Source organism: Amaranthus tricolor, chromosome 6, assembly GCF_026212465.1.
Source record: "Amaranthus tricolor cultivar Red isolate AtriRed21 chromosome 6, ASM2621246v1, whole genome shotgun sequence".
Taxonomy (NCBI): Eukaryota; Viridiplantae; Streptophyta; class Magnoliopsida; order Caryophyllales; family Amaranthaceae; genus Amaranthus; species Amaranthus tricolor.
Genome location: NC_080052.1, coordinates 10,750,281 through 10,774,394, shown reverse-complemented (window position 1 = coordinate 10,774,394; position 24,114 = coordinate 10,750,281).

Genomic DNA, 24,114 nt, shown 5'->3' with positions numbered 1-24,114 from the left:
GACATAGTTAAGGTATGGGTTGTCCTCCCAATGTGAGGTTATGGGGGTTTGCATAAATTGGATTAAACTTTGCATTATTTAAGAAAGATCAAGTCTTGTGTTTGTTAGGATGTTCAGCTTCCCAATAATAGACCTATATGCCTTAGGGTTCTCCAGTAACTCTCCATCATTAGTGGATAGTTTCAAGTGCAATGACAAAGGTGTTACAACTCTTTTGAACTTGAATATGCTTGACCTTTTATGTAAATGCTTTGCAAATTTGGATCGTGTCATAATCATTCCATTAGAAAATACAATTCACTTCTATTCCAAGAAAATAATAAAGCTTACCTATATCTTTTATTGTAAAGGTTTTATCTAGGTGGGCTTTTAGCTTGATGTTTTCATTTTAATGATTTCCTATGATGAGAATATCATCAATATAAATTGCTATAATGATAATTTTTTCATCATAGTCTTTGATGAAGAGTAAAAAATCACAAATTTAGTTGTGAGTAATCCAGAAGCTTTAAGTTTTCTAGTAACTTCGTGTGTCATTGCCTAGAAGCCTACTTTAGCCTATACAAAGATTTTTTAAGCAAGGATACTTTGTTATTTGGATTTGCTATCCCTTTAAGAATTGTCATATACACTTCCTCATCCAGGTTGCCATGTAAGAAGGAATTATTGATGTCTATTTAAAGTATGTCCCAATGATTTTGTGTAGCAACAACCAGTATACACCTTACAATGGTCATTTTGACTACAGAAGAAAAGGTTTCCTTATAGTCAATTCCGTACTTTCGAATGTATCCCTTTGCAACAAGTCCTGCTTTGAACCGTTTTAGAGTTTCATCATCTCTTAATTTAATTTTGTCATTTATTTCCTATGGCTTTCTACCCCTTAGGTAGTTTGACAACTTTCCATGTTTGATTTGCAAACAGTGCTTTTAATTTAGTGTTCATAGCACTCACCCATCAAGGGTCATGAATTGCTTCCTCATAAGAAGAAATATATTGAGAGTGTACTTTTACTTTCTTATGTATTAATGATAGAGCAAGATCTTTGGCTATATCACACATCTGAGTTCGTGCAGTGTGACGTTTATAGTCAAAAATATAAGATGGAGTTCTTACTGTTTTTGATGGCCTTTTTCTTAATTACTTTCTTTATTAGGGATCACAATTTTTGTGTTTAGGACCTCGGTTCATAAGAGGAGGAAATATCACACGTGTAGCGATTGTGTTATTAGATTGTCATGCTATTATGGTACGTGCTTAGAACATGCTTTTGTAATTGGTTATGTAAAGTAATGTTGTTTCCATTCTATGCTGTGATTTTGCATATCACTTAAGGTTTAGACACCCCAAATAATTTGAATAGAGTTTAACTTCGAGTTTGAGGATGTTTTGTGTTCATCACCCTTACAGGTTGTTATAATAGAATTGGGTACCCCTAAGAGGTTGATATTATTATTATTATTAATTATTATTATTATTATTATTATTATTATTATTATTATTATTATTTTTAATATTTGTTGGCCTCTTAGGTTTTGAGGATGAATTCACTTTTAAATAAACAAACATGTTTTAGAGATTGTTTTGTAGGTGAATATCCGATTTTGTTGAAATCGTTAATGAAGCCTATGACTTGGTTCGGGGAAGTTGTACGTGTCTTAGAATATCCAAGAAGTTAGATAAACGCTTAGGATGTTAAAGGTAGACAGACGGTCTACTGTTCCCAAAGTTGAAAATCTGACAGAAGTTGTAGATGGAGACAGTACACTGTTCCCACGGCGCAGGTCTGAAGGAAACATCGACTGGAAAATTGCAAATTAATTATTTTCTGTTTTTAAGTTGATGTAACGGTTAAGAGTTAAATTAATTGTTTAATTAATTAATAAATTGGTTGGCAAAACTATTTTTAGGTTATCTAAAAATAGCCTAAGACTTATTCTTTTTAAAATGAGATCTCCTTTTAATTAGGATCTTTTGTTTTAACTCCTATGCTATTTTTAGCTTGAAGGAACCGTTTTCCTCTTTGAGCAAATGACAGCCGGACATTTATTTTTAGCGTTCCACTATCTTTTTCTTTTGAGAACGTGTAGGATAGTGGTAGGTATGTCTAAGGTAACTGTTGGCTGTTCCCACTATAAATAGGAGGAACTTTGCTTAAACCGTATGAGGATTGAAGAGTGTCCATTAAGGGAGATCAATTAAGAAAAATATTTTCAGTTTTTAAATGTCAATTAATTTATTATATTTTTCTTAAAGCAATTGTTCAATTTTTATCCTCTTGAGAATTTGGCCTTGTAAGGGTATTTGTGTGTTTTGTTGTAACTAGACTTAAGGGAAGTCTAGGGGAATAGAGAAGCTTCAAGAGAAGCGTGAGAAGAGAAAAAGAAGGAGAAAGAGAAGAGAAAGAGAAGTAGGCCTAGAATAGAGAAGCTTCAAGTGAAGCAAATTGTTTTATGTGATTGTAATTGATTGCCTAAAACATAGTGAGAATTTTGAAATCCCGAGGGGTCGTGGTTTTTCCTTCTTATTAGGCCAAGAAGGTTTCCACGTAAAATCTTTGTCTCCTTTTATCTTTTTCATTTTAAGTTTAAGTTTTATTTTATTATAATTCCGCAAAAAATTAGAGGCAAAAATCTTAAACATAATACACAACAATTAACCCCCCTCTTGTTGTATTCGATCATCTATTTGCATTTCTACAATTGGTATCAGAGTAGTGTTCCTCATTTAATTAGGAAACCCTGAGAGCAGTATCCTGTTCCCTGGTAAGATGTTGAAAATGAACGAACGCATGGAAGAAGGGTACTCTACGCGAAGGCCACCCATGTTCGATGGGAAATTCTATACCTACTAGAAAAATAGGATGAAAATTTTCATAAAGGACGAAAATTACCAAGTATGGAGAGTAATTGAAATAAGAGATTTTGAGGTGACGACCATCAACTCCAATAATGAATCAATTCCAAAACCAATCACTGAATACGAAAAGGAAGACTTTCAAAAGATGGAGATGAACGCTCTTGCTATCAAGCTACTTCACTGTGGTCTCGGGCCAAATGAACATAATCGTATCATGGGTTGTAAAACGGCAAAGCAGATTTGGGACCTGCTGGAAGTTACCCATGAAGGCACTAGTAAAGTGAAGCGCTCCAAGATTGATCTACTGATGTCCAGATACGAAAGATTCGTAATGGAACCTAGAGAAAACATCCAAGAGATGTTCACCAGGTTCACGAATATAACCAACGAACTTATGTCACTTGGTAAGATCATTCCCGTTGATGAACAAGTCAGGAAAGTACTTAGGAGTCTTCCTCAAGACGAACGCTGGAGAGCTAAGGTCACAGCCATCCAGGAATCAAAAGATTTCACCAAGTTTAATTTGGAAGAGCTGGCTGGTTCCCTCATGACTCACGAGTTGCATTTGGGAACAACTGACAGTACCCGAAATAAAGCCTTGACTCTAGCAGCAAATGATCATGAAGAATCAGAAGCTGATGAGGAGGAGACTGCTATGTTAGCAAGAAAATTCAAGAAAATTCTTTAGAAATAGCAGATATGGAAATCAAAGACATAACAAAGAAAGAGGAACTACTAACACGAAGAGAAATTTTGAATGCCACAAATGTGGAAACACTGACCACTTCATTAAGGATTGCCCTCAATGGAAGAATCACAAGGGCAAGGGAAAGGCAAGAGAAGCTGGAAGACAACCCAAGAAAGGAAATTTCAAAACAGATTTTCGTAAAGCTATGATCGCAGCCTAGGGTGATACCGAAAGTGAGGCGGAAACAGAAGCTTCAGTAGAAGAAGAAACAGCAAATCTGTGTCTCATGGCATCTCATCACAGCAAGGATGAAGAGTCCAAGGAAAAAGAGGTAATGTCTTCTAGCTCATTTTCTAAACACCTGTTTAAATTCAGTAAGAATAAATTAATTAAGTTGCTCTTGGAGACACTAGAGAAATTAGATAAACAGAATACTAAGTGTCTCCAAATTAAGAAAGACCTCAACTCACGTAAAGATCATGTTTCCTACTTAAATTCATTTAGGATCGATGTGCAAAGCAGATTTTTTAATCTGCTGAATCAGAATATTATTTTGAAAGAAACAACTGCAAAAATGAAGCAGGAATTTATTATTCTTAATGTTGAAATAAATCAATATAAATTGCTACGATTAAGAAGGGACGTAAATGATATATCCACTCACATGTTTAGCACTGAATTTCAAAAGTTGAAATTAAAATTAGAATCCTGTGAAAAAGAGAATGAATATCTGAAAGATAAATTGAACTTAAAAGAAAAAGGGAAAATCAATAAAGTTCCCAAATGGATTCTAGATGCTAAAACAAAGAGTAAAGAAGGCCTAGGTTATGTTAAGAATAATAGGAAGAAAAAAGTCTACGTAGATCTCCCCAGTAGTAAAGTCTGTTCCTTTTGCGGCAAAACTGGACACCTGAAAAATCAATGTGTAAAAAGGGAACAGCATACCAAAGCAAATAAAAATTATGTCGAACGCATATGGATTAAGAAATGTGATTCAAGTATTATCGACAGGGAACCCAAGGATGACTGGGTTCCTGAACCTAACCATTAATTTGCTTTGCAGGTTCAAGTGAGGGGGAACAACACATGGTATCTCGACAATGGGTGTTCCAAGCACATGACGGGTGACAAATCTAGATTTCTCTCACTTGAAGCCTATGATGGGGAAACAGTAACCTTCGGTGACAATATGAAGGGTGAGATAATCGCCAAAGGAAAGGTTGGAAGGTCATGTTTCCCATGCCATTGACAATGTATTTTTAGTCGAGAATTTAAAATACAATCTGCTAAGTATTTCTCAATTTTGTGATAAAGGTAACTCTGTTAAGTTCACTTCTGAACGATGCATAATTTCTAGGAACGACACAGGAGATACTGTGCTCGAGGGAATCAGGAAAGGGAACACTTATGCAGTGGACCTGGACACTGTTCCCAAAACCAGTCTAACATGTTTAAGTGTCATAGAAGAAGACCCACTACTTTGGCATAAGCGTCTAGGTCATGCTAGTTTTACATTGATTAATACATTAAGATCAAAAGACCTAGTTAGAGGACTACCAGCTATAAAATTCCTTAAGGAAGAAATTTGCGATCCTTGTGCCAAAGGAAAACAAGTGAGGTCATCTTTTAAATCAAAGAATATGGTGACTACCGCTAGACCACTAGAATTAATTCATATGGATCTATGTGGACCAATGAGAATATAGAGCCGTAGCGGCAAAAAATATGTATTTTTCATTGTTGATGATTATAGTAGATTCACTTGGACTTTGTTTTTAGTAAGCAAAGATGAAGCTTTTGATGAGTTTGTTTCCTTCGCAAACAAAATACAAAAATCTACCAATAATCAAATAATCCACATAAGGTCTGATCATGGAAAAGAATTTGAAAATTCAAATTTTACTATGTATTGCAATGAACATGGAATTAATCACAATTTTTCCGCACCTAGAACACCACAACAAAATGGTGTGGTAGAAAGGAAAAATAGAACTTTAGAAGAAATGGCCAGAACCATGTTGATTGCTAGCGGTTTAACTAGAAATTTTTGGGCTGAGGCCGTTAATACTGCTTGTTATATTATGAATCGTGTGTTAATAAGACCAATCTCTTCAAAAACACCCTATGAATTACTCAAAGGGGTTAAACCAAACATTTCATATTTTCGTATATTTGGATGCAAATGTTTTTTACATGTTAATGGAAAACGAAGTATAGGCAAGTTTGATGAAAGAAGCGATGAAGCAGTATTTCTTGGCTACTCATCACATAGTATAGCTTACAGGGTATATAATAAAAGAACAATGAGTGTAGAAGAGTCAGTTCATGTCATTTTTGATGAAACTAACTTCTCAATAAGTGGACAGGAAAACAACCATGTGAAAATAGGTCTTGCTCATCTAGAAGACGATGATGAAGAAACGAAAATGCTAGATGAAGGAACAACAGGTGAACAGCTGATCCCATAAGAGGCAGAAAGGAACGATAATAATCAGGAACAGACAGTATTTCAGGAACAGCAGACGGTCTCCAATCCAGCTGTTCCCACAGACGAGCAAGCAGATTCAGAAGCAGAACAGAACAATAATCAAGTAGATGAAACAGAACATGCTTCTGTTCCCACAAGAGAATTTGTGCCTAAGCCTTGTAAATATCAAAGTTACCACCCTCTTGATTTGATTATTAGTGATATAAATAAGGGAACGCAAACCAGGTCCCAAATCAGAAACTTTTGTGCACACTTTGCGTTCTTATCATCACTTGAACCTAAAAACCACGAGGAGGCTCTAAAAGATTCCGAATGGATAGTTGCCATGCAAGATGAATTGAATGAATTTGAAAGAAACAAAGTATGGCACTTGGAGTCCAAACCAAAACACAAAAAGGTAATTGGTTTAAAATGGGTATTTCGGAACAAATTAGATGAGCACGGAATAATTGTAAGAAACAAAGCAAGGCTCGTGGTCAAAGGGTACAACCAACAAGAAGGTATTGATTACACCGAAACTTTTGCTCCGGTAGCAAGGTTAGAGGCTATTAGAATTTTAATCTCTTTTGCTGCATTTATGAAATTTAAATTATATCAAATGGATGTGAAATGTGCTTTTCTAAATGGCTTTCTTGATGAAGAAGTTTTTGTTGAACAACCCCCAGGTTTTGAAAATACCTCTTCTCCTGATCATGTCTATAAGCTTGATAAAGCTTTATATGGCTTGAAACAAGCCCCTAGGCAATGGTATGAAAGACTGTCAAAGTTTTTGATTCAAAATAACTTTATTAGAGGAAAAATTGACAAAACCTTATTCTTTAAGAATAAAGGTTATGATATTTTGGTTGTTCAGATTTATGTTGATGATATTATTTGTGGTGCTACTAATGACTTGTTATGTAAAGAATTCGCCAATCTTATGGGCACAGAATTTGAAATGAGCATGATGGGAGAACTAAATTTCTTCCTTGGTTTACAAATTAAACAAACTGAAAATGGTATTTTTATCCATCAACAAAAATACATAAAAGAACTTCTTAAGAAGTATGGAATAGACAACGCTAAGACAAACCACACACCCATGGCTACAAATGTTAGATAAGATGAAGACCTTAATGGGATTAATGTAGATCAAACAATGTATAGAGGCATGATTGGTTCTTTATTATATCTAACAGCTAGTAGACCTGATATTTCTTTTAGTGTCGGTTTATGTGCTAGATTTCAATCTAACCCCAAAGAATCACATTTTACAGCAGTAAAAAGAATTCTGAGATACTTGAAGGGAACAGATGACTTGTCCCTATATTATCCTAAAAGTGATGTCTATGATTTGAAAGGTTTTAGTGATGCAGATTATGCAGGTGATCTCGTAAATAGAAAAAGTACATCAGGTATGGTACAATTTCTTGGCTCATGTTTAGTTTCATGGAGTTCCAAGAAACAAAACACTGTTGCATTATCTACTGCAGAAGCTGAATACGTAGCAGCAGCAGCTTGCTGTTCCCAAATGCTTTGGATAAAATAGCAGCTAAGAGATTTTGGTATTAAATTTGAATGTGTTCCTATTTATTGTGATAATACCAATGCCATATGTATATCTAAAGATCCAGTGCATCATTCACGAGTAAAACATGTTGAAAATAAAAATATTGTTGTAAAGCATGTTAACACAAATGAACAAGTTGCAGATATCTTGACCAAACCGCTTCCGAGGGAACAATATGAAAAGATGAGATTGGAATTTGGTATGATCAAGCTCCACTAAAGTTGAAAGCAAGAATTCTCCATGAAGCATCATGAAATTGAAAAGGTGAAATCAACCACAAAATCTTGATTGAAAATCAATTATTGAAGGGATCAGGTATACAGTTAATAAAGTACGTACTATGAATGTTTTCTTGATTGCATGTTTTAATTTGATCAGACCAAAGCAGTGTATGTTCGTTATTTTTCTTAATATAATATAATATAATATAAAATAATAACATCATTCATTTTTTTTCATATTTTCTTTGTAATATATGGTCAACTTAAATCAAAATAATGGGAATTGGTTTACTTGGATTTGTCCCAACTCTTCATCAATCCTTGATTTCAAATGTAATGATTAAAGCATTTAAAGGATTGGACCTTTGGGTAACCGTCATTTCAACCCTTTATTAAACCCTTCTCTTACATCACAACACTCACGCTTTCTCATCTTCCTCAAGCAATTGTCATCTTCCTTTCCTCTCAAAACATTTCAAAATCAAAATGAAAACTCCAAGATCTTCAAAAACCCCAAAAACCGGTAAAATTTCTCAACCACAACCTCTCAGTGTGGTTCATCCTCCACCTTTACTTGATGCTGCACCATCCTCAACTACTGAAAATACAAATGAAACACCTAAATCCTCCACTGAGCATGCCGGTACCAAACGCCAAATCCCTACTCCAAAAGGTGGTTCATCTTCTAGAATAGCCAAACGTTCGAAGCATGCTGATCCAAATAGTGCTGAAGAAGTTTCAAAAGAAATGTCTGTAGGGTTCGGGTTAGACAAGTACTGGTATGATTCTACTCATTTTCCTCAACTGCATGACATTTTACAAAATCAAGAATGGGAGGTATTGATGTCCAATTTTAGTTCCAACTCAATTTTTCCAAACCTTATGCGAGAATTTATTTTAAATTTCTCTAATGATTGTGGGATGTGTTCTAGTACTGTTAAGAACGTGAAAATAGAATTTAATAGTGCTATGTTGGAGGAATGGTTAAATGTTCCTAATGTTGGATTTGATACTTATTATGTTGGGTCGAAGATAGTATTCTTTGGCATTAATGAACGAACAATTCTGAAATTTTTAGGGGTAGATAAAAAGAAGGGAAAGATTAGTCACAACGTTTTGTCTCCTCTGCATAAATTATTGTATAACATTGCACGCAGATTCATCTTACCAATAAATTCCAAATGTAATGAAGTGAGTTTGCATGATGCCACCTTAATTTATTGCATGGCAAATCATATTAAATTAAATTTTCCTTCGTTAATGATCTCTCATTTGTCGGATTGCATTGAAAAGAAAAGTTTTGTGGGATATGGAGGATTGTTAACATGGATTTTCAATAAATTTAGTGTACCTCTAGATGGTTTGCGGTTCCCAGTGGGTCCTAACATGAAAATAGGTGCTAAATGTTTACAAAATTTGCACCTAAAACTAAATGATGAAGGGATGTTAATGTATGATTTAGAAGAGATTGTTGAAGTCGGATCAGAAGAGGAAGGGGTTGAGGAAGAAAAGGAGAAATCAAGGAAGGAGGAAAAAGAGGAAAAGGAGCAAGAACATGTTCCCACTGACAACGTTGAAACAGGAGAAAAAGGGGAACAGGACGGAGAAGCAAGTAAGGGGGAAACAGAAGAACAAGAGGAACCCTTGGAAGATAATGTTCATCACAATCTCTGCAGTGATTCAAGTGATGAAGAGATTGTAATAGCAATGAGGAAAAAGGCTCAGTTAATTCAGAGGAAGAGTAGGAGGTTAGCTTCGAAACGCAAGGCTACTATGGTTGATGAAACCACATCTGACACCATACCTGAGTCTACATCTAATAAACCTCCTTCTCCCAAGCCAACCACTCCACCACCACATCAAATTCCATCACCACCTCAGTCACCTATTTACTTTACACCACCACCATTTCAGTCTTTACCGGGTACTGGTTGTGCTAATCCTGATTTCGTTCCTGCAGCTTCTTCAAACTTCATACTCTCTAAGCTCTTTGACCTACAGTCTCAATTTACTGCTTTTCAAGATGAAATTCGAGTCTCACTTGCCTCAATCGTTGATCAACTTACCCTGATGGAGAACCGTCTTAGTGCAAAGTTGGATACAGTTGAAGTGCAGACCCAATTCATAGATGAAGAAGAGACTGCTCCTTGATTTCTCTTCCCATGTTTTTAATGATTTGTTGGCTCTAACATTTATCAAAAAATTTCACTTTTGGTTTTGTACCATATGGGGTACAAAATTGTATTTGTTTTGTTGAACAACTTCTGCAATTTCTTTCTTGTTTTTATTTCTGGTCTGTGATGATTAACTATATGCATATTTGGACTGCTATTTATGGTGCTTGCTTTCGTTTACTGTTTTCTTGTTTTCCTCAATGACAAATCTATATGGTTTGTGCTGTGGTTTGATACTCCCAATTCTTTTTGATTGATGACAAAAGGGGGAAGAGAATGCACAAACTTAACAGAAGCTGTGAATACACAGTCTCCATATTTTTATTGATTTATATTGCTACAATAATGGAAGTTAATGTGCATAAGTGTGATGATTGTGATTATGAATGATTATGAAACCAGCTCAAAATCATCTGTGTTGTTAAGTTTGGTAACTGTTCTGAATCTTGAAAGTTGTTACTTTTTATAATACTTAGGGATTTTTGTTATATGTTAATTTAACTATTTTTGGAAAATTATTTTAAAAACATATTTGATATTATGTTTTTATAGAGTAAATTGTTTTATGCATGCTTGGTAAATTATATTGTAACGAGTTGATTTGCTAAGTTATTTAGAGTTGCTTTAATCTCTAGTATGCTCCAAAAATTTTGTTTTACTCTATTTTACTTAAGTTTGTTTATAAGTTTGTCTTCATCAAAAAGGGGGAATTTGTTGGCCTCTTAGGTTTTGATGATGACTTCACTTTCGTATAAACAAACATGTTTTAGAGATTGTTTTGTAGGTGAATATCCGATTTTGTTGAAATCGTTGATGAAGCCTATGACTTGGTTCGTGGAAGTTGTACGTGTCTTAGAATATCCAAGAAGTTAGATAAACGCTTAGGATGTTAAAGGTAGACAGACGGTCTACTATTCCCAAAGTTGAAAATCTGACAGAAGTTGTAGATGGAGACAGTACACTGTTCCCGCGGCGCAGGTCTGAAGAAAACATCGACTGGCAAATTGCAAATTAATTATTTTCTGTTTTTAAGTTGATGTAACGGTTAAGAGTTAAATTAATTGCTTAATTAATTAATAAATTGGTTGGCAAAACTATTTTTAGGTTATCTAAAAATAGCCTAAGACTTATTCTTTTTAAGAAGAGATCTCCTTTTAATTAGGATCTTTTGTTTTAACTCCTATGCTATTTTTAGCTTGAAGGAGCCGTTTTCCTCTTTGAGCAAATAACAGCCGGACATTTATTTTTAGCATTCCACTATCTTTTTCTTTTGAGAACGTGTAGGATAGTGGTAGGTATGTCTAAGGTAACTGCTGGCTGTTCCCACTATAAATAGGAGGAACTTTGCTTAAGCCGTATGAGGATTGAAGAGTGTCCATTAAGGGAGATCAATTAAGAAAAATATTTTCAGTTTTTAAATGCCAATTAATTTATTATATTTTTCTTAAAGCAATTGTTTAATTTTTATCCTCTTGAGAATTTGGCCTTGTAAGGGTATTTGTGTGTTTTGTTATAACTAGACTTAAGGGAAGTCTAGGGGAATAGAGAAGCTTCAAGAGAAGCGTGAGAAGAGAAAGAGAAGGAGAAAGAGAAGAGAAAGAGAAGTAGGCCTAGAATAGAGAAGCTTCAAGTGAAGCAAATTGTTTTATGTGATTGTAATTGATTGCCTAAACATAGTGAGAATTTTGAAATCCCGGGGGGTCGTGGTTTTTTCTTCTTATTAGGCCAAGAAGGTTTCCACGTAAAATCTTTGTCTCCTTTTATCTTTTTCATTTTAAGTTTAAGTTTTATTTTATTATAATTCCGCAAAAAATTAGAGGCAAAAATATTAAACATAATACACAACAATTCACCCCCCATCTTGTTGCATTCGATCATCTATTTGCATTTCTACATTATTATTATTATTATTATTATTATTATTATTATTATTATTATTATTATTATTATTATTATTATTATTATTATTATTATTATTTTCAAGCCCATGACAGTGTGCGTCATTATGGTCACCCTTGGGGTATGCATACTCTTTACCTGAAAATCTCGTTGGGCTTTCGAGCAACATCTTAGTTAGGTTGTTGCCTTAGGATAAGCTCCCTCTTGTGTATTCCACTAAACTTTGATAACACTCTAGCAACCTAAGTGGTAACCGTAAACGACATGAGTTGGAGATTAGAAAGTCAAGTATAAGTTGTTAGAGCCTTTGTATGTTAGGATGATGTCTTTGACATGACTGGTTTATGTTCTTTGAAATGTGCGATGGTGTTGTCATTCGACAATTAGCAGGTTGATTGCAGGAAGGATTGGAAGAGTGAGAAGTGGACACTCAAACCTGCAATTGAGCAATCTAATGTGTTTTATTATTATTATTATTATTATTATTATTATTATTATTATTATTATTATTATTATTATTATTATTATTATTACTCTTATTATTATTATTATTATTATTATTATTATTATTATTATTATTATTATTATTATTATTATTATTATTATTATTATTATTATCATTATTATTATTATTATTATTATTATTATTATTATTATTATGTGTTATATATATGAACAGTAATTTATTTTTCTTTCTCAAGTACTTGTACGTGATAGACATAGATTGGTTTTGATGAGGCCAGAAGGGTCTGAAGTTGTAAATATTTTAGACTTCCGCTGAATTATTATTATTATTGTAATTTATTTATTTCTTTGTCACTAGAATATCGTCGGTTCTAGAATCTGGTTTAACTTAAAGGTCTAACGCGTAACCCGAAATTCAAATCTATATGTGAATATCTGGTTTACTTTTATTCGGACTATTACATATGGAAAGAATCTTTCTTGAAAGATTACATCTCTTTGAAAAAAGAATAATTTTTAGTCTTGAGATTCTATAGTTTGTACCCTTTTTGTCTATTTGCATATCATATAAACAAATAAGGATTTGCTCTACTTTCTAATTTTGATCTATTTGCTTTTAAGTGTTAAAAGCAAAACACAAACAACCATAGTATTTAAGCATGTCATAGCTAGGTTTGTGCTTATGTAAATAACTCATAGGGACTTTTGTTCTGGAGGACTGTTAGTGGCATATTGTTCACTAGGGGTGTTCAAAACCGGGTACTGGGTCAATCCGAATCCGAAAATTTGGGTACCTGCTTTTTCGGGTACCTAAATATGTGACCCGGTTCCAACCCGGTTTAAACAGGGTATCCGAATTTCGGATACCCAGTTTAAACCAGGTCGGAAACCAGATACTCGGTTTTGTTTATTTTTCTAAAATTGTTTTTTTTTCCTTATTTCTTTCAACAATTTTTATATAAAATTCAAAATTCTAAATCTCTAGAAATACTTAACTTAATTAGTCATAAAATGCAATTAACTAAAATTAATATTCAAAACTCCAATAACTTGTGGAAGCATTTTAAAATTAAAGAAAAAAAAAGAAAAAAAAAAAGGAAAACACCACAAAACCGAATACCGGGTACTCGATTTTACTAAAATTTATATCCGGATCCGACCCGAATACCCAGTTTATAAACCGGGTACCCGATTCGAAATACTCGGTTTTGACAAATCGGGTTAATTATTTGGTTTTTTAAACCAGATACCAAATATTCTGAGTCGGGTTTTGCAAACCGGGTTTTTTTGAACACCCCTATTGTTCACTAGGTGTGTTGCAGGCTGTATACAATCTAACTAAAACATGTTTGGTAGTTTGGTTTGAAAATGTAATGTTCTTGCAACCTCCAACAGGTGCCTATGTTTTGTCTTAACAACCCCATTTTGTTGAGGGGTTTCATCACGTGAGGTTTATGATATAATTCCTTTACAACGAAAGAATGATAATGTGTCACCACTTGATAATTCTTTGGCATTATCACTTCTTACAGATTTGATACTTTTTTTAAATTGTGTGAGTACATGCTCATAAAATTGGGTGAATATATGCAAAAATTTTGACTTTTTCTTCACTAAAAAATCCAATTATATCTTGAAAAATCGCCTACAATGGTAATCAAACTATTACACTTTGTTCTTGAGGCATACTTAACGGGCCCCAAATATCTACATGTAGTAATTGAAATGTTTCAATACTTTTTATTGTATGCCTTAGAAAACTACGTCTTTTTTGTTTTTCCAAATGACATATTGTACAAAAACATATATCCTTGGTAATCACTCCTTTTGTTGGGAATAGAGTTTATAATTTCTCAAAAGGTAACCACCTCAAGTGCCAAATCTTGAGTTGTCGTAGGCTTTGACCGTTTGTTGCTACTACATTATGACTTTTATAATCAATATAAAAAAGTTGTCTCTATCTACATATAATTAGCCACGCTTAAATAACTGCAGTCAGTAAATTGCATTTAGGCATACCAAAAAGCATAGGGATTTTAGTCACGCTTATAACTGTGACTGAATAATAGCCACATTTATAAGTGCGTCTAAAACCCAATTTAAAAAATAATATCATTAGCCCACTTAAGTGAACCGTACTATCCCTATTCATCACTCAACCTCATTTGACCTCCTTTGTTCATCACTTTCTTCCAACATTTATTACAACATTTAAATTTAAAACTAATTATTATAATAATATTATCATAATATAATAATATATTAAAATAAAATAATATATTACAACATTTATTGAATAACAATAACTTAAAAAATAAATTAATTAAACAAAAGGAATTTCAAAATAAAAAATAAAAAAAAATTACGAGTCGCACAGAAAGTGCGACTGAACCTAGGTGGAGTCGCACAAAAAGTGCAACTGAACCTAGGAGAAGTCGTACAAAAAGTGCGATGTTCCTAGGTTCAGTCGCACTTTTTGTGCGACTCCACCTAAATTCAGTCGCACTTTTTGTGCGACTCGTCTTAGGTTCAGTCGCACTTTTTGTGCGACTCGTAATTTTTTTAAAAAAATTTTTAATTACATTAAAATAGAAATTAACTCGAGTTTTTGTTAACGACTCCTCCTAGGTTCAATCGCACTTTAGCTCCGATTAAATTTAAGTGTAGATTTTGTGTTTTTTGAAGTGATAAAAGTGTTATTGAGTGAGTTTGAAGTGTTTTATAGAAGTTTTAAAATTTTTAAGTCCAAGGGCATTTTTGTCATTTTATTAAATTAATTGGGTTATTATTTTAGAGGTGGCGATAAAATAAAAAGAGTAGCGAAAAATAAGAATTGGGTTATTATTTTAGAGAGTTTCTGGTTTGAAACAAACAGGGGCGTAACTTAGTAAGCTCCGGCGCCCGCAAGTGACTCACAGACATTTTAAAAAATTATATATATATATATATATATATATATATATATATATATATATATATATATATATATATATATATATATATATATATGAGTTCAGCATTTGGCATGATGTGAAATCCGAACCTCACGTGCATTGGCTTGCATCTGCTGACCGTCTACACTCCATCTCATTAGTATTGTTTCATGAAACTTTTAATATATATCAATGTCTGTGCTTCTAACTGCAAACAAAATACGTCCACGAGACGAACAATAAATTTCTATAATTGCAATTAGTATTAATTTTTGGATAAATTATATATATATTTTTTGATTGATTACAATTACTATTAGTTTTTTTAATAAGTTGTATATATGTTAATTAATTGTTTGGTTATTTATTTAAGTATGTTCTTGATTAATTGATTCTTGCAAATTTTTATTTAAATTACAAATTTAAAAAATAGATTATTTTTGATAGAAAATTTAATTAAAAATTATTGATTAGTGATATATAATTATTTAATAGGTAGAGATTATAGTGTCATTCATGGAAAAATACGTTCAAAAAATTAGTAGTTGCAATGAATACCATCATGATAAAATTACGACATAAAATAGGAGATCAATGAATGAATGATTGCTTCGTAACTTTTATTGAGAAGGGAGTTTTTTGCAATGTTCCCAATGATCATATCATTTGTCGGTTTTAAGATATGAAAATTCGTCGAAATATATTATAAACTATTGTTTTATAGGATTGAATCGAAAATGATATATTTTTTTGTATTTATAATTTTTGATTAAATTATCATTTTGTCGATTATGGTTTCACTGAGTTTAAGTTGGGGTAGTGCCACTGAGAACAAATATTTCTTGATTTACTTTAACTAAACCTTCACTCCAAATAACTATTGAATTAGCGATGGAAAATTAGCGAGGGGAATAGTTGGTCGCCTATGGCGACGACAAGGCGAAGAACGGATTAGTCACCAAATGAGAAAGTATTTTGGCGACGGCCTCAGTGGTTGCCAATCAGTCGCCAGAAGCATTTATTCTTTTTTTTTATATTTTAATAGTTGGCGATGGACAGTATGGTCGCCATTTAGTCGCCCGGAAAGACAGTATTTTTTTTATTTTTATTTTAATAGTGGGCTACAGGTTATGGTGGTCGCCATATAGTCGCCAGGAGGACTGGAATTTATTTTTATTTTATTTTAATTGTTGGCGACGAAGATCTTAATTGCCATGTCGTCGCTAGTTTTTTTGTTTTATATTTTTTTTAAATATAGACGACGGAATGTTTGGAAGCCCTTTGGTTGCCATATTTTTTGAATTTGAATTCCGTACATGGCAATGGGTTTGTAATCGCCGTGATGTCGCCATGTTTTGTATAAATAAGACGCATAATTGTTGTGCATTGTATATTTCGGAAACTAAAGAATTAGAAGAGGTTAATGATTTTCTTATTCTATTATGTAGCTTATTTTTTATCTTTAAATGAGTTGTTTTATTTATTTTTATTATTTATATTTAATTTTTATTGTCATTAATTTGATTTAATTTTATTATTTAATAAGTATATATTTTTTTCCTTTGTTATTTACTTGAGTTTTTTATATTTTTTTTATTATTTTATATTTTATTTTTATTGTCATTAATTTGCTTTCATAATTTTCATTAGAATAATTATATTATTATCATATATTGTTATTTTCATGAATTGTTTTATATATTTTTTTATCATTAACTTACTTTACTACTCATATGAATAATTACATTACTCCCTCCTATTCACCTTAAGAGTATCATTTGACTATTCACGGATTTTAAGGATAGTCAAAAGTGGGACTCTAAGGGTAGGAAAGAGAGTGGTATTATGGGTTTTTTATGTAATGGAGGAAAATTAGTATGGATAATGGAGGGTATAATTGAAAATAGGATACAACTACTAAGGGCATAAAAGTCAAAAACCCATATCAAAAAAATAGAAATGGGACAATTAAGGTGACTTGACCATAAAAGGAAATGGGATACATATGCTGAATTGGAAGGAGTATTATATTATATATAGGTGTTAAAAATGAATTTTAGGCAAGAAAGAAGTCAGATGTACAACCAACGAAAAAATGGAATGTTTAGTTAAAGATTTATGAGAGGGTTGGAAGAGTTTTAGATTTTGCTCGTACAAAAAGCATGAAATCTGAGATTATATGTCCTTGTAAAAAGTGTAAAAATTGTTGTTATAAGGAAGAAGATGAAATAAGAGAACATCTAATGAGAAGGGGGTTTGTTGAAAATTACTATGAGTGGGAATATCATCAAAATACAGAGATAGGAACAACATCTGATGTTGTAGCGGTAGTGGGAGAGCAATCGTCAAACAATCCAAATCCATACTCACATATGGTGCATGATGCAGTAGCTAGTGTATTTCCAGACGCTTACCATCAGTTTCTTCCCTCCGAGTATAATGTAGTGTCAGTAGATAATGAACCACCGGTACACGTTGACGAAAATCCAAACCCTCAGTGTCGACAATTCTTTGAAATGTTAAATTCTGTAAATAGTCTTTTATTTGAAGGTTGTAAAAATCACACCAAGACGTCTATTATTGGTCAACTTACAAACCTGAAGACAGACCATCGTCTCACTGAGAGGTGTTACGACGATATTTGTGCTATTGTGAACGAAGTGTTACCAGAACAGAATACGGTGGTAAACAACTTCTATGAAACGAAAAAACAAATAGCTGCCCTTGGATTACCCGTTGAGAAGATAGATTGTTGTCTTAACGGATGTATGATATATTGGGGGAATAATGCGAATGCAACTTGCTGTTATATTTGTGAAACTTCTAGATGGGGAAGAAACAGTAAAGGCAATAAGGTTTCGTGGAAACATTTTCATTATTTCCCCCTGGGCCCCAGATTACAAAGATTGTATGCTTCAGAGGCAACAGCTAGGCATATGAGGTACCATGCAGAGCACCGCACTAAAGATGGAGAGATGATACATCCGTCCGATGTTGAAGCGTGGTTGACATTTAACGACATGCATCCAGACTTTGCAATGGAGACTCGAAACGTGAGGCTTGGTCTGTGTACAAATGGTTTTAACCCCTTTGGAAGTTCTGGTCAATAGTATTCATCGTGGCCTGTCATTGTCACACCATACAATCTTCCGCCATGGATGTGCATGAAGAAGCCGTATATGTTCTTGACCGTTATTGTCCCTGGGCCGAGTAATCCAAAGCACAACATTGACTTATATCTTCAACCACTAATACAAGAGCTGAATATGTTGTGGGAGGAGGGTATTTGTACATTTGATATGTCAAGAAAGGAGAATTTCCAACTGCGAGCAGCTTTAATGTGGACGATCAATAAATTTCCAGCTTATTTGATGTTGTCCGGGTGGAGTACTGCGGGCCGACATGCTTGCCCATACTACATGGATGATTCACAAGCCTTCTACCTTACGCATAGCAAGAAGATGTGTTGGTTTGACTGTCATAGAAGGTTTTTAGATAGAAGTCATCCCTATAGAAGAAATAGAACAAATTTCTGATCAGGCATTGTTGAGAAAAAGAGATCCACTTATTATTCAGACTGGACATGAATTGCTTGATGAATTAGACCAGTCTGGCTTTTTGAGTGTCAATGAAGAAGATGCACCGGAACATAATAAAGAGGTTAGTAAGTACTCTGCTGGATGGAAGAAGAGGAGCATATTCTGGGATTTGCCATATTGGTATTTAACATGATTCGACATAATTTGGATGTTATGCACATAGAGAAGAATGTTTTTGATAACATTTTCAACACTTTTTTGTGTGTGCCAAGTAAAACAAAGGATCACGTCAAGGGTAGACACGATCTGTGTGAACTTGGTATACGTTCAGAATTGCATCCTAAAGGTTCCTGTATTCTCAAACCTTTATAGAATTAATAATTAATAATAATTCATGTAACATGTTATTATGATTATATATAGATACGTCTATTCCTAAAGCTTCCTATACATTAAATGAACAACAGATATGTGCTTTGCTTCAATGGTTGAAGAGTATTAGATTTCCCGATGGTTATGTGTCCAATATGGCAAGGAATATTCACATGGCCATGCATCAATTGTTCGGCATGAAAAGTCACGACTGTCATGTTTTCATACAACGCTTAATTCCAATTGCATTCAGAGAATTGCTACTGGCGAAGGTTTGGGAAGCTCTTACCGAATTGAGCTTATATTTTAGATGTTTGACAACTACAAAGCTATGTGTGGAGGATTTGAGGAAGATGGAAGCAGATATTTTGGTTATCATCTGCAAACTAGAGACTATATTTCCGCCCACATTCTTTGATAGTATGGAACACCTTTCTATCCATTTGGCATATGATGCTAGGATTGCAGGACCGGTCCAATATAGATGAATGTATCCATTTGAGAGGTATATAAATCATATATAATTGTTTTTTTCATTAATCTACTAGTGAACTAATTTTTCCATATAGGTACCTTAGACATTTAAAATTGAATGTGAAAAATAAAGCTAATGTTGAAGTGTCGATATGCAATGCATATTTAACCTAGGAAGCATCGCATTTTGTTTCCCATTATTTTGAGCCACATGTGTGATGCAAGGTCAAAGACCTTCCTAGGAATAATGATGGAAGTTACAACAATGTTGTAACTGGTGTATTCACAATCTTCAGTCATCCAATAAGATTTCATGGAAAAGGAAAAGCATATATTTTGGATGAAACAGATTACGAGATTGCACATAGATACGTGCTAATGAACTGTCCAGATGTGGATGTGTTTGTATCTGAGTTTAAAAGTTCAATTCAAAGACATCAATCGAATTGGTTAAGTCAGAGGATTGAAGCGTTTGTGCAAGAGAATTTTACAAATGCGTTCAGAACAGCAGTATGTTGTTCATCTTTTACGTTAATTTTGTATGTCAACATTACGTTAATTAAATTCATAAAGTTATTTTCATTTATTTGACAGGCAAGACAAGGATTATTCGATAACCGAGTGAACAGTGACATTTTGAAGCAGATGGAGGACCACTTAAACATGCTCGGTGTTACAATGTCTGTTACACAAACGAATATAGATTCCATATAGTACTTCATGCGTCAATTAAATGTGCAGACAATAGTGGAGTGTGTGTCAAAGCTGCTGACAACAGTCGTGACAAAGAAGATTTTTATGGGCAATTGCTTAAAATTGTAGAGGTTGAATACCCGGGGATACCTATCAAAAGAGTAACGCTGTTCAAATGTCATTGATATAAGTTAGTTGACATACATCAGGGTCGTTCGTATCGTTTATATGATCCATTTGTGTTGGCAAGTCAAGCATGTCAAGTATATTATCTTCCATATCCGAGTACAAGACAAAATCTAAAAGATTGGAGAGCGGTTTGCAAAGTCAAACAAAATAAATTTGACAAAGAAATAGAACATGAATCCAAAAATGCTGCTTTCCAAAAAAAAAATAAGGCCCGTATTGAAATTGAAGAAGATGTTTCCCAAACACCGCTTCTTGATCCAAAAATAAGGCCATCTTCGTCGCCAGTTTGAAAAAGTCAAACTCTTATGTCCCGTCAGTGCAATTGGTGACGAACCAGTGACGGGCTCCTGGTCGCCAGCTCTCGATGAAAAAAACATAATATTTTTCCCTAAATTCTCATTTCCTACAACTCTATCTTCATTTTCCTTATACTTCTTCATTTTCCTTATACTCCTCTTCAGCTCTAAATTTTCTTTTCCACCATTAATCTCATTCTCTATTAATTTTCTTTTCTCTCTTAATCTCATCCTCATCATTTTGTGGTTAATACTCATCTTCAACTATAAAATTCTCATCTTCTTGTTAAAAAGTTAGTGTTTATTGTTTATTTTTTTGAATTTTTTCAATGTTCTTGATGATTATGATGATAAATTATGTTTGAATGTTTTTTTTAAAGTTTGATTTCGAGTTATTGAGAACATTGTCATCTTCAACATGTTTTTTCATGTTATTTCATGATGTTTATGTTGAATTATGTATGTTTTTTTTTTGATATTTCGAATTATGGTATATTTTGAGCATGTTTAATGTGATAATTTTCAAATTTTTTAAATTTTAAATGTAATTTTTGAAATATGGAGTAATTTACTTTTTAATCTAATGTTATTATTTTGTTTCGTCATTTTTGTATGTTTTTTTTTAATATTTTCGAATTATGGTATAACTTGAGCATGTTTAATGTTATTTTTATGCATTTTTCGAATTATGGAGTAATTTATATTTTCGAATTATGGTATACTTTGAGCATGTTTTATGTTATATTTTTCCAGATTTTTTTTATTTAAAATGTAACTTTGGAATTATAGAGTAAATTATTTTTAATATGATGTTATTATCTAGTTTCAAAATTTTTTATTTTTTTTATATTTTCAAATTACGGTATAACTAGAGCATGTCTAATGTTAATAAAAACAGTTTTTTTTTAATTTTTAAATTTAATTTTCGAATTAGTTTAATACTATACGTAGTAATGTTTAGTTTGGGATGATAAAATTCATTACGTAGGTAAAATTGGGACATTTTATGGTATAGATGAGATTGATTTTAGCTGAAAATATTATTAGGGTTTGAAATAAATGTTATACGCAAAATGAGCAGCGACCCTAATGATTGGGCTAGCAACGACAACAATAGCGGTGAAGACAACAGTAACCGAGTTCATGGGAGTAGTGAAAATACTCCAAGTGATTCCATACATAATATGGAAGAGGACGATGGAGACGATCCTCGTCCGAATCTTCCATGGCTACCAACCATAAACAAGTAATTTATAATCTTATTATGATTAATATTTTTTCAATATTAAAATTTCATTGTAAACTAATTTTGTTAATTATTGTAGGATTTAATCTGAAATCCGGGAATACCATTGCATAAAAAAAAGGGCTACCTTTAATTATAGACAAGATGTCGAAGGTAGTAGTTGGAAGGGTGTGACCAAACCCACCAAAGATTTTTATTTTAATGAATTTAAGGTAAAATTATTATTTAGTTGTTTATTTTCAGACTTTTTATATATAAATTATTTGAAGTATTTTATTTGATGAAACATTTATGTATTTAGAAACAATACAAATAGGACTCTTGCCTCAAACATTTCGTTCGTAGGTCAGGGGAGGAAAAAGCCGTAAAGCGCTATTTGGATATGCTTTTCAAATGGCGCAGGACGTTGAAAAGCAAGACTGATTTTAAACCTCCTTCCATCGATAATGAGACCTGGGCGATGGAAGGCTGATTGGGAACGCCCAGATAATAAAGCTGTTTCGGCTAGGAATTCCTCCAATCGACGTGGAGGAAGAGACAAAGCTGAAAAGGCCACCCATATAGGTGGCTCAATCCTGCACGCCAGAACAATGCGGGATTTGGTGAGTATTTAGTTAATAAAGTAGTATTATATTGAATTTTTTAATTATCTTTTGTTTAATTTTAAATCATTTTTTTTTATATTTCAGGAACAATCGAAAGGTCAAAGACCCACAGCCTATGAAATATTTACATGAACACATGGGGTCTTTGACACTGAAACAGGGGATTGTTCCCAATGGAGTAATAGCAAGTCACAAAAAGTTAACGTAATAATCTATTAAACATTTTTATTTTTTTTTTAAGTATCAATTAATAATTGATTTCTTTGTTTTTTTGAAGGATGAATTTCGTTCCACTAGTGGAAAAAAACATATTTGTTGCGGTTTTTGTATATGCACAGCAATAAATAAGAAAAAGAATTAGAAAAAAAAACAATTAATTGCTGTGGTTTTAAGGTGTGACCGCAGCAAATACTCCGTGGCACAATTAATTGCTGCGGTTATGCTATGGCCCGCAACAAATAAATGCATATTAAACTAAAAAAAAGATAAATAAAATATAAGCATTATTTTCTGCGGTTACTGAATGACCGCAGCAAATAAGTACTAAAAAAAAAATTTTAATGTGAAGAAAAAATTTAAAGGCAGACAGACCCAACTCCGCGGCACGCGGAGTGCAACCTGACCCAGCAAAAAAATAAAAAAATAAAAAAAACTATTATTTGCTGCGGGCTTCTTTTAACCGCAGCAAATAATGCTTATTTGTTGCGGTTTTTTAAGAAGCCCGCAGCAAATAGTTGGTTCAAAAAATATAAAAAACGCGTTTTGACGTTCAATTGCTTAAAACCCTAAATAACTTTCTTCAAAAACCCACGATGACGACTGTCTTCTTCTTCAAGCTCTTCAATTTCAGAAAATTTCTTCAAAAACCCACGAAAAATCTCTTCAAGTTATTCAAGTTTTTCAAATCATATGACTCTACTGTGTTTTCTCTTCTTTTTGTTCATCATCTTCCAAACCTGACGTCTTTGTTTAAGTTCTTCAAGTTCCTGTGTTGTTGAAATTTGTTGCTTCAATAACCACCCATTGCACGAATTTCCTTCTCCATCTTTGTTTAAGTTCTTCAACCCACCATTGTTGTTTTTCCTTCAAAAGCCACGAAATTAGGGCTAGTCTTGTTCTTTTTCAAGTCATTGTGTTTTAATAAGGATTTAGTCTTTTTTATACTAATTTTGATTTTGTTTTTCATTGTAGGTTACATAATCTTATTGTAGAAACAAAATTATCATATCTCATTACCAAGGTATGTATTTTATATTTGAATGTGAATAATTTACTTATGTACATACTTGAATATTTGAATGTGAATAATTTTAATTAATTAGGATTTTTAGGGTAGATTGAATGTGAATAATTTAATTATGTATATATGTAGTTGTATATTTGAATGTGAATAATTACTTATGTATTTGGTATCAATGGTTCAA